Genomic DNA, 15695 nt, shown 5'->3' with positions numbered 1-15695 from the left:
ATAATTTTTGTATATTTCATATTATGAAATTTATTTTACAATTAAAATTATATTTAGCTTAACTCAATATTATCAAAATTATTCTCATAATAATAAACTTCAAATTTAAATAGATACTGAAATATAAATAATTGCATATTTAATAAAGGGTTTCAATTAATTTTACTTTTTCATGCAAATTGAATGATTTTTTCAATACATATATGGTTTAATTACATAATTTTAATAAATTATTTTTCAAATGATAAGAATAAATAATGCCTTTTAAACTTAATTAAATCAATATTTTATTAATTTGATATTAACAATAATATTTAAAAATAGTAATAGTAATCATAAATAAATAAATATATATATTTTTTGATTATTTTTTCCTCTAACTTTTGTAATGGCATCTTTGCTCTTCGCTTCGTAAAAATATATATATTAATAACCATGGTTTTGGCATATTTTTAAATTTTTATTACATATTATATAATATATAGTAATTTCTCTTTTTTTTTTTAAGTGTTTAAAGTTACATTGGGCTGTTTATATAACTTAATTCACTACTCCATTAAATTTGAATGTCATCATAGAAATGGATGAAACTATTATGGTATTTTTTTTAAAGACACTTTATTAAAATATATAAATTTAAATATACCTGCAATTTATATAATAAATTCAAGTGTATTCTCAATTATCAAAGGGTCAAATTCAATAGTAATTATAAAATGTTTCTATCAATCACAAGAAATTTTGATTGCATCGTATACATATATTCTTTAAAACAAGCTTTTTTTATGAAAATGAATGTAACACGCATATATATTATCCTATATTTCAATAATGCATATTATTATTTTAAAAAAACATAAATTTTTTTAATAATATCAAAAATTTAAGCATTACACATAATTACAAAAGAAATAAGACCCGACTTCTATAGATCAAGTATAGAACTTACTATCATAGATAATAAAATTCTCTGATCTTTTAATATAATTATATTAGATATTTTTACTTGAAAATGATCTTGATAAAAGATATAAATCTTTCAAGTATGGCTACTGGTTCATTATTTGATTTTGACGATAAAATAATCTCACTAGATTTTCATACTTAGACTGTTTTTTTAGAGTTTGATGTATATGGCGTACACAGATGAGTTCTAGCTACTATGCATTAATGATGGAACAAACCAGACTACTAGGCTATATTGGTAGAAGATTCATATCTACAAATTAAGATCTAAAATTTTCAATTAAATAAAACCAAATTCCCACAATAGAAGATAAAACCATAAAAATTGAAAGAAATAAATTTAAGATTTATTAAGAAAAATAGATTTGAGAATAAATTTTCAATATCCATTTCAAAAGGGAGCAAATCTGAGAGTTATTGAAAAAAAAAACACACAAAATAATAAAAAAAATAAAAAAAGAAAGAAAAAAAGAAAAAGATATAAAGGAGGGATTGTCACCAACAAAAGGTAATCCCTCCCTTAGATCTAATCGTGAATTGAGAGAGTTACTATTGAGAGAGAATTTTAGAGAGAGAAGAGATAATGAATATTATTCTTATCCACTATTATTCATGATTATTACTAATATAACTTTGAGTATTAAATATTAAAAGAAAATACATAGTATTGCTTTATTTGATGATTAGACCTTATATGGGGAATATGTGTGTTAATTGGTCGATTCAATTGATTTAACCATGCAATTCAAAGATGGAAATTAATTAATTAATTAATTATATATATATATATATATATTGACACTTCACTTGCACTTGATTAATTTCTATCCAAAAGATTTTGCTTTAGCCTCTAGCAAGCAACTCATGTGAAGGAAAATGTTGGCTTGCAAGCTTGGGTTTGGCTCTGATCATTCTCTTTTTGTGCCTTGCACACAAGATATTGTCAATTCATTGAATTGGTGATAAAACGAGGACAAATTAATGTCTCTTGGGGTTTAATCAAATGATCACTCAACATCAAGAAATTTATTCATACCCATATTTTATATAGTGATTTGCAGTCTTTTTTAAAATTATTTAAAAAGAAAAATAATTTTCAAGTCTTGGTGGGGATGCATAATTTGGAGAAAAAATAATTAATGAAATAAATTTATTACAATATAAAAAATTTATTCATAATATTATTTTACTGTAAAGTTATTAAATAAAATTTCATCATATTATTTGGTGTATTAAAAAAATACAACTTAAATAAAATAAGTACATTTTAGTCTCAACTTCATAATTATATCTTCTCGTTTGAATTTGAGAACAAAATAAAACATTAAAAAAAAAAAAATTGGGCGTGATTAAATATTTATGCTTCAAATTCTTTAATGAATTAAATCACCCCCTAGACAAAACCATTATTCATGGGCCTTTTATATATAGTCTATCAATTCTAATTTAATTAGAAATCCCACTCAAATTCATGGGCCTTTTATATATATATAATTTCATTGTTAATTAAATTAAATTATTCATAAATTCATTGTTAATCAACGATATTAAAGCATAAATTTTATTAACTTTTAACGAATCGGAACAAATTATATTTAAAAAATTTAGATGACCAGGGAGAAATTATATCCTACTACCTCTCTTACATATTTCATATAGGATTGTTTATATGAAATAACAAATCAAGTATCAAAAATTAAGTGATATCTATGAATAAAAAATTAAATTCTCAACCAACCAACATAGCTTTAGATTCAATTAGCACACAGCTTGCATTTTAAGGTGATTTTGATCCAATTTTTTGTTGGTGCCATGGAATTTAAGGACTGGCTGAAGCTGGATGGAGTTGAAGCTTCATCATAGTCCCCATTGATTAGGATCAAATGGATCAAATGTTTTAAATTGATAAAAACTTTATGGGTTTAGATCCTTTAAGTCATATATTGAGATAATTTAACTAAAACATCTTAAAATTACAAGCATAAGAGCTTAAAACGCAAAAATGAATCAAGTTGAATTTAATTAAAAATTAACCAAGTTCACAAGAATACATTGCTCAATCTGATTTAGAGGAATCCATTACTGATTCAAAGCTTCTGACTTTAATTTGTTCAAATTTCAACTTATTCTTCTCTTTTCAATCAACCCAAGATTAATGGTAATGTTATTTTTAATTTTCTTCTGTATTCTCGAGGAAAAAAAATAAGAGCAGGAAAATAAGAACCTAGCCTTATAGTTATAAGTTGGAGATTTTATGGGTCCTTTATCAAAACCCATAATCTCTTAGCCTATACTAAAACATTTCCACATTAAATATAGGGAACCTACTTAATCATATCAATAAAAATTGAGTTATCTTTAAGTTTCAAATCAGTTTCATATGTCCATTTAAAATTAAAACCCATAATAATATTGCCCATGAAAAGATCAATTTTTTTAACACCATATCCCAAATTTGAGTTTGGAATCTATTTTGAAGTTGCAATAATATAAGTAAAAAGGAAGAAAGCTCATTTTTGCCCCTAAACTTTTTGTTCATTTCAGTTTTACCCATTTTTAAGATTTTAGTCCAATTAACCAAACCTTTGATTCAAGCTCAAATTAATCCTCCCTATTTGCTTAGATTCCAAATCCAACTTACATAGTCCACTAAAATCCATAAGGTGTTTAACATTCTATGTTGCCTACCATGCCGATGCTTGAAGCTCTCCTTGATCTTTCATCTAGTGCATCTCTTACCTTAAGTTGTTCTTTTCTTTCTCATTTGTGTTCTAATTTAAACTTGGTACGGATTTCAAGAGCATCTTATTCTTTAAAGCACTTTCAAGAGATTGGCAACGTATGACTCTCAACTCACTCTCAAAACTTTGCTCTTACAAGTGAAAGTCCATCAGACCTTTCTTAACTCGCTCACACTGACTTGTCAACGTCATCCTCTCTCTTTTGTATCTCATCTCATCTCATCTATGGTGGTTTCCAACTGTGCTTTTGACGAAGTCCATTTCTAGCTTTAAAACAAATTCAGTCAGGTCCCATCCCTCTTTTTCTCTCTTAATTAAAAAATTAGGGTTCTATTTGTTGATAATAAATTAATTACACAATATAAAATATATGTTCTCTACTTAGGATTTTATTCTTTTTTGGTACAAATTTGTTGAATTTAAATTTCTAAATCATACATGTGTTGATATATTATTACATATTAGATTTTTTTTTTAATTTTTTTAAGATTATTGTTAGAATAGAGGCTCTGCCTTTTCTGTATAATTCTTTTCCATGCATCTCATCTTTTCATATTCTCTCTTCTTTTTCCTCCTTTATTCCCCTTAGTTTCACCTTTGGATGGTCTCCAACAAGTTTCTCATTGATGCTTTTTTTTTTTCTGGGGGGTTTGGTCCCTTTGATCTATCATGGTTGATTCTATCATTGTTGATAGATCCAATGTGTTTAGTTCCCCTCGGTGAGGCTTTGTTGGTATTTTGACTCCTTTTTTAAAGGTGTCTCTCCTTGTTGTGAGGTTTATTCTGTTAGGTCTCCACATCTCAGATTTATTTTGTTGGTATTTGTCAAGTCATTTGAATTTGTGTCCATCTAGCACGAATCTTGGATATGGAGGTGGTTCTCTCTGTTATATAGCAAGTTTGTGTCGTTTTAGTTGTATTATTTTGATGATTTGTGTAACACTCTAATTTTTAAATAATTATTTATATGTAAATATAAATATTTTAGTTTAACTCCTAGTGTTGTGGGCTTTGCGTAGGTACTTTGGTTTCGTGACAATTCGACCGTCACCCGAATCTACAATTTCGGGCCGAGCAGATAAGCTGTTGGAATCATTTCGGAACCGGATCAAAGTTATAGTCTACTCCACCATTTTCAAATGCCTCAGATGCATTTCAAGAGTCAAAATTGGCATAGGTAAACCTGAACTCCGAGTTTCTTCAATTTTATAGTGCTGAGTTTAGAATAAAATTTCATAAAATATTCGTGGGTAGCTAGAAAATTATAATTCCTTTTGCGTTAGCTCTATAATATTGCTAAGGACCGCGGGACAAAATTTTAGAATTTTTAGAGCTAGCTAGAATGAATTTTGCAAAATATCTGTTTTAAGCCTTATAATTAAATTGTTAGATTATGTGAGATTTACTTGAGTTGGATGGCCCAGGAGGGGTCATATTTTATTGTTGAGATGATGTGTGGCTTTAGAAGTGTGATTTGAACTACTTTGTAGGTTGGGTAGGTCTTAGGTACAGAGAAGACACTGCCAGATTTCTGGAATAAATTAGGGTGCCCTTATTTCTTTAAAATTTTGATTTGGGTTAGCATTAATAAATTTATAACATAATTATCTAAGTGATTAAGGTCATCCATACTTCTCTCCTTAGCCACCGTAGCAGTTTCTGATCAATCAGTGAGTAGATATTTATTTTATTTATAATTTTAATATTATTATATTTCTGGCATTCACATGCATCTCTTATCCTTATATTTATGTAGTTAAATATTAGGCATGGCTCGTTTTGCATTTATACATAATGATATTACTTTGGTTGCTGTATTTTGATAATCTGGAGCTGTGTGTGTGAATTAGTATGTATGTGGAGTATATGGATATAGGTGGGACGGGTAGACACGGTTGGATCCTGACTCACTGGGACCCAATCCTTATTGTGAATAAGTCGGGGTAGGCACGGCTTTGAGTTGATCTTGCGGGCCCCTGCATATAGATCATTAAGTGAAAGCCCGGCTCGAGTTGATCTCGCTGGCAGGTCTTGGATTAAGAGAGCTGGGTAAGGGGATCAGCTCCCCATATATGAACGCGTAAGTATGGACTTGACACGAGTACGTGAGTGCTCCAGATTATCCTTGATGTGACTTAATATAATTTGTTTGACTTGTATGAAAATGATGCATTTTATTTTCAATGATACATTAGAATTAGATAGTTATAGAAATTATATGTAAAATAAATATTTACTCTCTGAGTCGAATGCTCACGCCTGTTCACTATTTTTCTAGGTTACAGGAGAGTTTTTTCCTTAAGTTTAACCTGCTTTCATTCCTCGCAGGTTCCCTTGCTATTAATTTTATGTTTTGTACTGTTAAATATAAATTTTAGTCCTCTGCATGTGTAGAAACATATCATTTAGTTTGGGACTGTAATATTTATCAATTTGGGATTGTAATCTATAAACTTTTGGTATGTGTAATTGTATGTCACACCTTATCCCTCTGTAAGGCATAACATGATCCCGTAGAATACTTAAAAAACTACCGAACTTCACCTACCGATAACTCATTAAGTACCCTACAAGGGATTTTAAAACAATTTTGTTTTCTTATTTTTGATAAGTGGTGAGCATTTTCTAATAGGTATTTAAAATATTTAATTGAAGTTAAAAACTAGTTAAAACTTTTGGCTCATTTTATTTTTCCATAAAATTTATAAAAATTTTGACAGAGTTCTGTCTGTATTTTGAGAAACTTGTTCTTCAAATACCTGTAAAAAGCACTTCTAAAAATTTTTCTCAACAACTACTTCAATTTCACAATCAAACTCAATCCATTTCAACAACTCCACAATCATTTCAATCAATTTCTCAAGTCCAAAATTCAATAATCCTCAAAATACTAGCAATACATTTCATTCATATTAAATAAAATAGTTCCACTCATATTTCATTAGAGACAAAACAATTTATATTCATCATACTAGAAATTTACATTAAGAAAATCCAAACTAAAATTATTACAACTTTATACAAACTTTGTACAAACTACTCAAGACCGATTTTACAAGTCCATACAATTATGTACAATACATACATCAAAATGAATATTTACAGTCAGGGTATAAATTATACCCGATAACTTCTAGCAGGTAGCTCCCCTGTCCTCAGCAGCTCAATCTGCTGCTCCTCTAGTCTCTATATCTGCGACAGCATACAAAGCTATCGCTGAGTGGTGAACTCAGTGGTGCATAAACTAGTAATTTAAAACTTAATACAAATTATGCTGGACAATTCATAACAAATAGAATTTTAAAATTTCTAAATTCTTCAAAATCCATGACCTTCAGAAATCAACATTATCATTCATGCAAATTATTCATTTGAATAACATTTTGATTAAATAGTAACTATTTATTTACATTTCTTTTAAATTCCGAAACAATACAAAAATTTTTGAATCACTAACAAATTATTTATTTCAATCACAATTTATCAAATCATGCATAATTGAAAGTGCGTTACCAACAATACATACAGTCGAACCCATGACCCAAAATTCAAATAGATATCGTGTTGTACACCACAACATTTCACATTCTCCCAATAACCGAGGCTAAAAGGGAGAAACAAAGACTAGCTAGTATATATGAGTACTCAATCACATCATTCCTCAACTGGCAAGCCAGAGAGGAAGAAACTCGCCTCATCAAGTGGAGGAGTTATCTCACTAGACAAGCTAATGAGAATTCACAACATATTTTGTCATGTCAACTGTGGTTTCAAATCATATTCAAAACAATTTCTATTTACAAAGTGTTTACAAATCATTAACATATTTAATCATCATAAATTTATGCTCAAGGTTGGCAACACATCAAACTTAGAATTTACAATCCTCAAAACAATGCAATAAATCCTTAAATGCATTTGAAAATTTATATTCAAATTATACAATTTCATTCAATAAGTTAAAATTCTCAACACAACAAAAATCATAAATCATACAATAAATTTATTTCAAATCAATTTGGAATTGAAAAATAATAAAAGAGTCAGTTGTGCACAAACCTCAAGCGAGTCGCCTCTTTGCCTTGACTCGGTTCCTCGGGTTCTTTCCCGGTATTCTTTTCAACTGAAACACACAATTTTACAGTGTTCCAGTACTAAAACTTAAAATAAATCCAAAATAAATTTAGCTTCACTTTTACCTAACTCTAACGCGCTTAACTCGACGTTCTTAAAATTTTGTGTTTCGGGTTACTATTCACTACACTATTCAAGTCAAATTGTTGACTTTCTAAGGCTTAATAGGTATGGGAACTCCAACTTCACCCACATACCACATTTTGGTCACTAAATTTGTTGGTTTTGGTCATTTTCTCAAAACTTAGGTCTTTTAGGTAAAATTGCCAAATTTTCAGTTTTGGTGTCTAAGGTTGCACTGTTCCATTGGTCACCTTACTGTTGAAATTTGGCAAAACTTCCTTCATAGAAAATGTTTCCTATTGTCTTAAGTTTATTCTCCTTTTTGAATCACTCCAATTGGAGTTTTGTAGCTCAAGTTATAGCCAAAATACAATTACTATTCATGCTGCAGAATTTATTTCTGGCAGATTTATTGATCCAACTTCGTTCAGCAATTTGATCAAGTTAAGTCCATAATTTGGTCTAATTTTCTTCATATGAAATGTTCTACTATATCTTAGGTTTCCATCGGTTCAAGAATAACCTAAATCGGAGTTTTTTAAAGAGAGTTATAGCCATTGAAATTTTACTGTTCATGTGGTAAATCTGCAGTTTTGCAGATTCAGTGAATCAATTTTGCTCACTAATTTGATTGGGTTAATGGCATAATTTGAGTTGGTATTCTTCATAAAAGTTTTAGGTCTATATCTCATCTAACCACTGGTAAAATTTCAAGTCATTTTGACCTGCCTAGCTCGAGTTATGACTCAAACACAATTACTGTTCATGTGTACTATTCATACTGCAGATTTTCAAGTTTGGTCAGTTTGTTCACTAGGTTTTGGTCACTTTTTGGGCATGCTTCCTAAATGAAAATTGTGTCATTTAGTGCCTATTCTCAGTCCCAATTGGTCCCATATCAATTGGACTTATAAAATTTCATTTTTGATCCCTCAAAGTTGATTTTTGGTCATGCTTCATACCCAATCCGAATTTAGCTTTGATTTAAACATTTCTAACACATTTAATTAGGTCACAAATGACCATTTCTTCTCTTAAACTATGTCAAAGACATTATTTAGCACTTCTTCACATTTTTGGTCTCTAAACCCTAATGTTTAAAATCCTAATTCATGTCATTTGTTGCATTTAGCTAATTAAACACTTATAACCATGCTCCCTTAACTCAATTAAGCTTCCTAACATGTTTAGCTCAAATAAATTTATACTTTGTCCAACCAAACCCTAGCTGTCCAAAATTCTATATAATCCCTCAACAAATTTTCTTTCCATTTTAAGTTTATTTACAAGCTCAATAAGTTAGAAATGTAAGAATCAAACTCAAATTATCAAATTTGATTACTAACCTTTTATGTAGAATTTCTTTTTCTTCAAAACTTCTTCCTTTATTTTTCTTTTTGTTGTCAAGCTCCTTCCCAAGTGACTAGAACAAGTTTTTGTGAAGCAAGTATGGGAGAAGTTGAGGTTTAGTGAGGGTTTCAAAGCTTGAAGACAACTTTAATGGAGGAATTTCCATGGAGATGAGAGGGAGAGGGAAAGTGACGTTTTGAAGAAGACATTTATCTCTTTTTTTTTCTTTCTTTCTTTTCTTTTTGTTTTTATGTCTTTAGGAAGACCAAAAATCTAATTAAGTAAATATATTAATTATTATTTTTATAGCATCATGCATGAGGTCATGCATGATGTCATCACCTTTTGACTTTTCCATTTTCTTCTTTTTTTTTATTTATTTTTCTATTAGTTCTTTAATTTAATTCTCGATTCCGAAATTTTCTTTTCTCCAATTTTATTTGACAATTAGGTCTGGAGTCAGCTCTCGGGGTCAATTGACCAAATTGCCCCTCGCCGGTTCATCCCGATTTGTAATTAATTTCATATTTCTTCCGGCTCTCTGACCTAATTATTTGACTGACTTAACAGTTCTTTTTCGTGATTTTCTCTTTTCCACTGTGTTTATAAGGGTCCTAAGGACCGCGGCATCACATTTTACGGTTCGAAATTTGAGTTTAAATCGACTTCGCAGTCGTTCCCGAGACGATCAACATCACTGTGACTCTCGGCTCGTTTAACTTCCTATGTTTATTTTTCTTGTTTATACTTAACTAATTGGACATTACTAATTATTTGTGTTTATGGTTTATCTAGTTGTCTTAAGTATGGTTCTAATCCCCTTAATTGTCCGGACTGACACCGGTCACCGGAATAATGAAATATACCAGGCTATACAAATAGGGGTGTTACAATTCTCCCCCCCTTAAAATAATTTCGTCTTCGAAATTGTGTTCACTATCTATCCTCAAATAGTCATACATATTATTTTCTCGTGTTTTTCTCACATTTCTGCGTAGCTTCATAATCGGAATAATGGTCTGTAGCACTTTAACCAACACTATTTACTCATCAATTGCTTACCTCGTGTGCCAAGTTTCTTATGAGCTTCTGTCATAAGTTAGATTTAATTTTATTTCAATTTTAGAGGTAAGCAAATCTGTATGCTAGTAGATCCACTCTTCCTAGGACCTCGTATGATCTTATGGGGGAGAACTTAGTTTTACTCTTTTCTTATCAAATCTCTTGATCATTTGATGCAACCTTCAGTTTAGTTTAGAATATTTTAGTCTTTTCTTGTTGTTGTTTTAACAATTATTTTTCTTTATAGTCTTTTTTTTTTTATATGACCCTGTTGATCATATATAAACTGTTTATCTCTTTCTTGGCCATAGGTCCATAACCATTATCTTAATATCTCCATTTATGACCAAGGCCTATGTGCCATTTTGCACTATCTTGTTTGTTTTTGTTTAACTTATTTCCTTCTTGATAAAATAGTTCGGGATATCATTACGTGTCTTAAGTAAGTCGTTTGCCCTGGTGGCAAACTCTCATCTAGTGTTTTTCTCATTTCTTACTGTTCTATTTGTTTCTTTTCATTCCACAATTTAACTTTAATTATTTTATTCCTCAATCTTATCTTCTTCCTTAACTTGGCTGTCGAGTCGTAATTTAGTACCTTTTATCGTCCCTAATAAATCCACTATACTTCAATATTACTTGATTTGGTCCTCCGACCATTCTAGTCAACACTTTAACTAATATTCATAATGTTTCTTTATTACATTCACACAAACTATTCTAATTTTTACTTCCACAACTCTTTTATCTATCAATATTCTATAGCTTATTTTCCGCTGATTTGTGATCATTACCCCTTTTTTTTTTACCATAAATAATTCTCTAATCTTAAGAAGGAAGTCTACCAGACTCTCCTGTTTCCCATGCTATTCAAAAGTTCCGCTTGAATTCTAATCTAATTCTTATGATCCGCACAATAAACCTAAAGAATACCTGGCCAACTAGTTCATATCGAATTACTGTTATCAGTAGAATATCATTTTTTAACTGTTTTATAAGTTATAATTGTCATCCATAGCATCTTGTCTCTTCTAGGAAAATAAAATTATATTTTGTGTTTTACCGTTACACAAATAGAATACTGTTCCTTACTAAACTTTGAGCAAAAGATCCATTGCAATACCAGAACAACTATAAACTCCATATCGAAGACTGGATGACTTAGCCCTATAGGTGTTATTTTTAAATTTTTACCATGCTAAAATCTCTAGTCCCATAATAATTCTTGGTGTACTGTAATTCATACTAGGGTAACGAAGTCTTTAACTCTCACTACCTTGCAACCATGATATTTTGATATTCTAATTATAGAGTTTTAAATCCTGAATTAGGATTTTCAAACTCAGTTCTAGTAATAAAACTCTATTCTGGTATATTTGTACCAAAGCGAAGATCATTTATAACTATTCTTATCCTTATGTACTATTGGGTAGTACGTAGCTCTACACAATAAATCTCAAGTCAATACTGTAATCTGCAGCTTACAGCACAAACATCAAGAATATTGCATAGTTACTACGATACATCCCAATAGAGCAAACTTCCCTATATTTTATTTCTTTCAAATCCACTAATATCTTAAACTTATTTTGATTATGATACTTACTGACATCTATCAACAGTAATACCTTTACTTCCATCTTGGGCAGATATATTACTACAACTTACTTTTAGGTCATCTTGCCTTACCTAATTAGACTTACTAATTAACTTTATAATTTATCATAGTCTAGGAGATGTCTCTCACTAGAAACTTTTCCAAAATTAATTCCAATCATGCTTATTATCGTAATTCTTATCCTAAAAGACTAATTACTAACACATTAAAATTTATCTCCATGCAAGGGAATAGCAGTAGAATATATAATTTTAGCATTAGCATATAAACAAGTAGAGCCGGAATCAAATAGTACATAATTATTCCTTTCACAAGTTAAGATCATACCGGCAACTACATCTGAAGTCTCTGCTTCTTCCCCTCGGTGCATGGCGTTCCCTCTTTCTAGTGTATTCCTCTGCTCGGGTTGTTCCATTGTGAGAGGATTACCTGAAGTGTTGTCTCTACTTCTGTCTCTGCCCCTACTTACTATTAATGAGCCTCTAAAATCAGAACCTCGGACTGATTCCTTTGGTGTAGTATGTGGCATAACTCGGCGTGCACTAGTACAATCTCGGTAGAAATGACCAATTCCACTACAATTGAAGCAGGCTCCAGTGATCCTATGGCATATACCTCCGTGTAATTTCCCATAAACGTCACAGAGACGGGTAGGGTAGGAACTTCTAGTTCTTTAATGAATGGTTCTTAATTGCTTCTGCCTTGAAGATCTGCCTCTCTCATACTTGAGAGCTCGAGGTGCCTCAAAATCTTTTCTCTTTCCCAAATTACTACTCGAACTTTGACCAATAGATTTCCCACTTTTCTCTTTTTCATGCTGTTCTTGAGGGGGTTGGGTTTGTACTTGGGCCTGGGCTGATAGATTATCAGCCATTTGCTGAAAGAACATGGCCATCTGCTGGGCCGTTTGTGCAGTAATTTGTATAGGAGGGATTGGTGCAGTTGGACCTCCAACGCTCTGTGAAACTGGGGCCTCTCTTTGTACATTAGCTGTATCAGACTGCTCTCCAATTTTATCCCTCTTATCAATATCTATTCACAGGAATTTTTTCCTATTTCCTGTACACCCAACACAAGGAGATTTCTCCCTGTTAGTTCATATTTATGATATAAATGTACTGTATGTAACAAATATGGACTTTGAGCAATTGTACTTAACAAGGAAAGACACAAATTCTTAAGTTAAAACATAATTCAAAAATTTTGCTCTGATACCACTAAAACATGCCACACCTTACCCCTCTGTAAGGCATAATATGACCCCGTAGAATACCTAATGAACTACCGAACTTCACCTACTGATAACTCATTAAGTATCCTACAAGGGATTTTAAAATAATTTTTTTTTCTTATTTTTGATAAGTGGTGAGCATTTTCTAATAGGTATTTAAAACATTTAATTGAAGTTAAAAACTAGTTAAAACTTTTGGCCCATTTTATTTTTTCACAAAATTTATAAAAATTTTGACAGAGTTCTGTCTGTATTTTGAGAAACCAGTTCTTCAAATACCTGTAAAAAGCACTTCTAAAAATTTTTCTCAACAACTACTTAAATTTCACAATCAAACTCAATCCATTTCAACAACTCCACAATCATTTCAATCAATTTCTCTAGTCTAAAATTCAATAATCCTCAAAATACTAGCAATACATTTTATTCAGATTAAATAAAATAGTTTCACTCATATTTCATTAGAGACAAAACAATTTATATTCATCATACTAGAAATTTACATTAAGAAAATCCAAACTAAATTTATTACAACTTTATACAAACTTTGTACAAATTGCTCAAGACCGATTTTATAAGTCCATACAATTATGTGCAATACATACATCAAAATGAATATTTACAGTCAGGGTATAAATTATACCTGATAACTTCTAGTAGGTAGCTCCCCTGTCCTCAGCAGCTCAATCTGTTGCTCCTCTAGTCTCTATATCTGTGACAGCACACAAAGCTATCGCTGAGTGGTGAACTCAGTGGTGCACAAACTAGTAATTTAAAACTTAATACAAATTATGCTTGACAATTTATAATAAATAGAATTTTAAAATTTCTAAATTCTTCAAAATCCATGACCTTCAGAAATTAACATTATCATTCATGCAAATTATTCATTTGAATAACATTTTGATCAAATAGTAACTATTTATTTACATTTCTTTTAAATTCCGAAACAATACAAAAATTTTTGAATCACTGACAAATTATTTATTTCAATCACAATTTATCAAATCATGCATAATTTAAAGGGCGTTGCCAACAATACACACAGTTGAACCCATGACCCAAAATTCAAATAGATGCCGTGTTGTACACCACGACATTTCACATTCTCCTAATAACCGAGGCTAAAAGGGAGAAACAAAGACTAGCTAGTATATATGAGTACTCATTCACATCATTCCCCAACTGGCAAGCCAGAGAGGAAGAAACTCGCCCCATCAAGTGGAGGAGTTATCTCACTAGACAAGTTAATGAGAATTCACAACATATTTTGTCATTTCAACTGTGGTTTCAAATCATATTCAAAATAATTTCTATTTACAAAGTGCTTACAAATCATTAACACATTTAATCATCATAAATTCATGCTCAAGGTTGGCAACACATCAAACTTAGAATTTACAATCCTTAAAACAATGCAATAAACCCTTAAATGCATTTGAAAATTTATATTCAAATTGTACAATTTCATTCAATAAGTTAAAATTCTCAACACAACAAAAATCATAAATCATACAATAAATTTATTTCAAATCAATTTGGAATTGAAAAATAACAAAAGAGTTAGTTGTGCACAAACCTCAAGCGAGTCGCCTCTTGGCCTTGACTCGGTTCCTCGGGTTCTTTCCCAGTATTCTTTTCAATTGAAACACACAATTTTACAGTGTTTCAGTATTAGAACTTAAAATAAATCCAAAATAAATTTAGCTTCACTTTTACCTAGCTCTAACGCGCTTAACTCGATGTTCTTAAAATTTTGTGTTTCGGGTTACTATTCACTACATTATTCAAGTCAAATTATTGACTTTCTAAGGCTTAATAGGTATGGGAACTCCAACTTCACCCACATACCACATTTTGGTCACTAAATTTTTTGGTTTTGGTCATTTTCTCAAAACTTAGGTCTTTTAGGTAAAATTGCCAAATTTTCAGTTTTAGTGTCTAAGGTTGCACTATTCCATTGGTCACCTTACTGTTGAAATTTGGCAAAACTTCTTTCATATAAAATGTTCCCTATTGTCTTAAGTTTATTCTCCTTTTTGAATCACTCCAATTGGAGTTTTGTAGCTCAAGTTATAGCCAAAATACAGTTACTGTTCATGCTGCAGAATTTATTTCTGGCAGATTTATTGATCCAACTTCGTTCAGCAATTTGATCAAGTTAAGTCCATAATTTGGTCTAATTTTCTTCATATGAAATGTTCTACTATGTATTAGGTTTCCATCGGTTCAAGAATCACCTAAATCAGAGTTTTCTAAAGAGAGTTATAGCCATTGAAACTTTACTGTTCATGTGGTAAATCTGCAGTTTTGCAGATTCAGTGAGTCAACTTTGCTCACTAATTTGATTGGGTTAATGGCATAATTTGGATTGGTGTTCTTCATAAAAGTTTTAGGTCTATATCTCATCTAACCACTGGTAAAATTTCAGGTTATTTTGACTTACCTAGCTCGAGTTATGACCCAAACACAATTACTGTTTATGTGTACTGTTCATACTGCAGATTTTCAAGTTTGGTCAGTTTGTTTA

The sequence above is a fragment of the Hevea brasiliensis genome, chromosome 1 (assembly GCF_030052815.1).
Source record: "Hevea brasiliensis isolate MT/VB/25A 57/8 chromosome 1, ASM3005281v1, whole genome shotgun sequence".
In the NCBI taxonomy this organism is placed as follows: Eukaryota; Viridiplantae; Streptophyta; class Magnoliopsida; order Malpighiales; family Euphorbiaceae; genus Hevea; species Hevea brasiliensis.
This window is presented reverse-complemented; position numbering follows the sequence as displayed.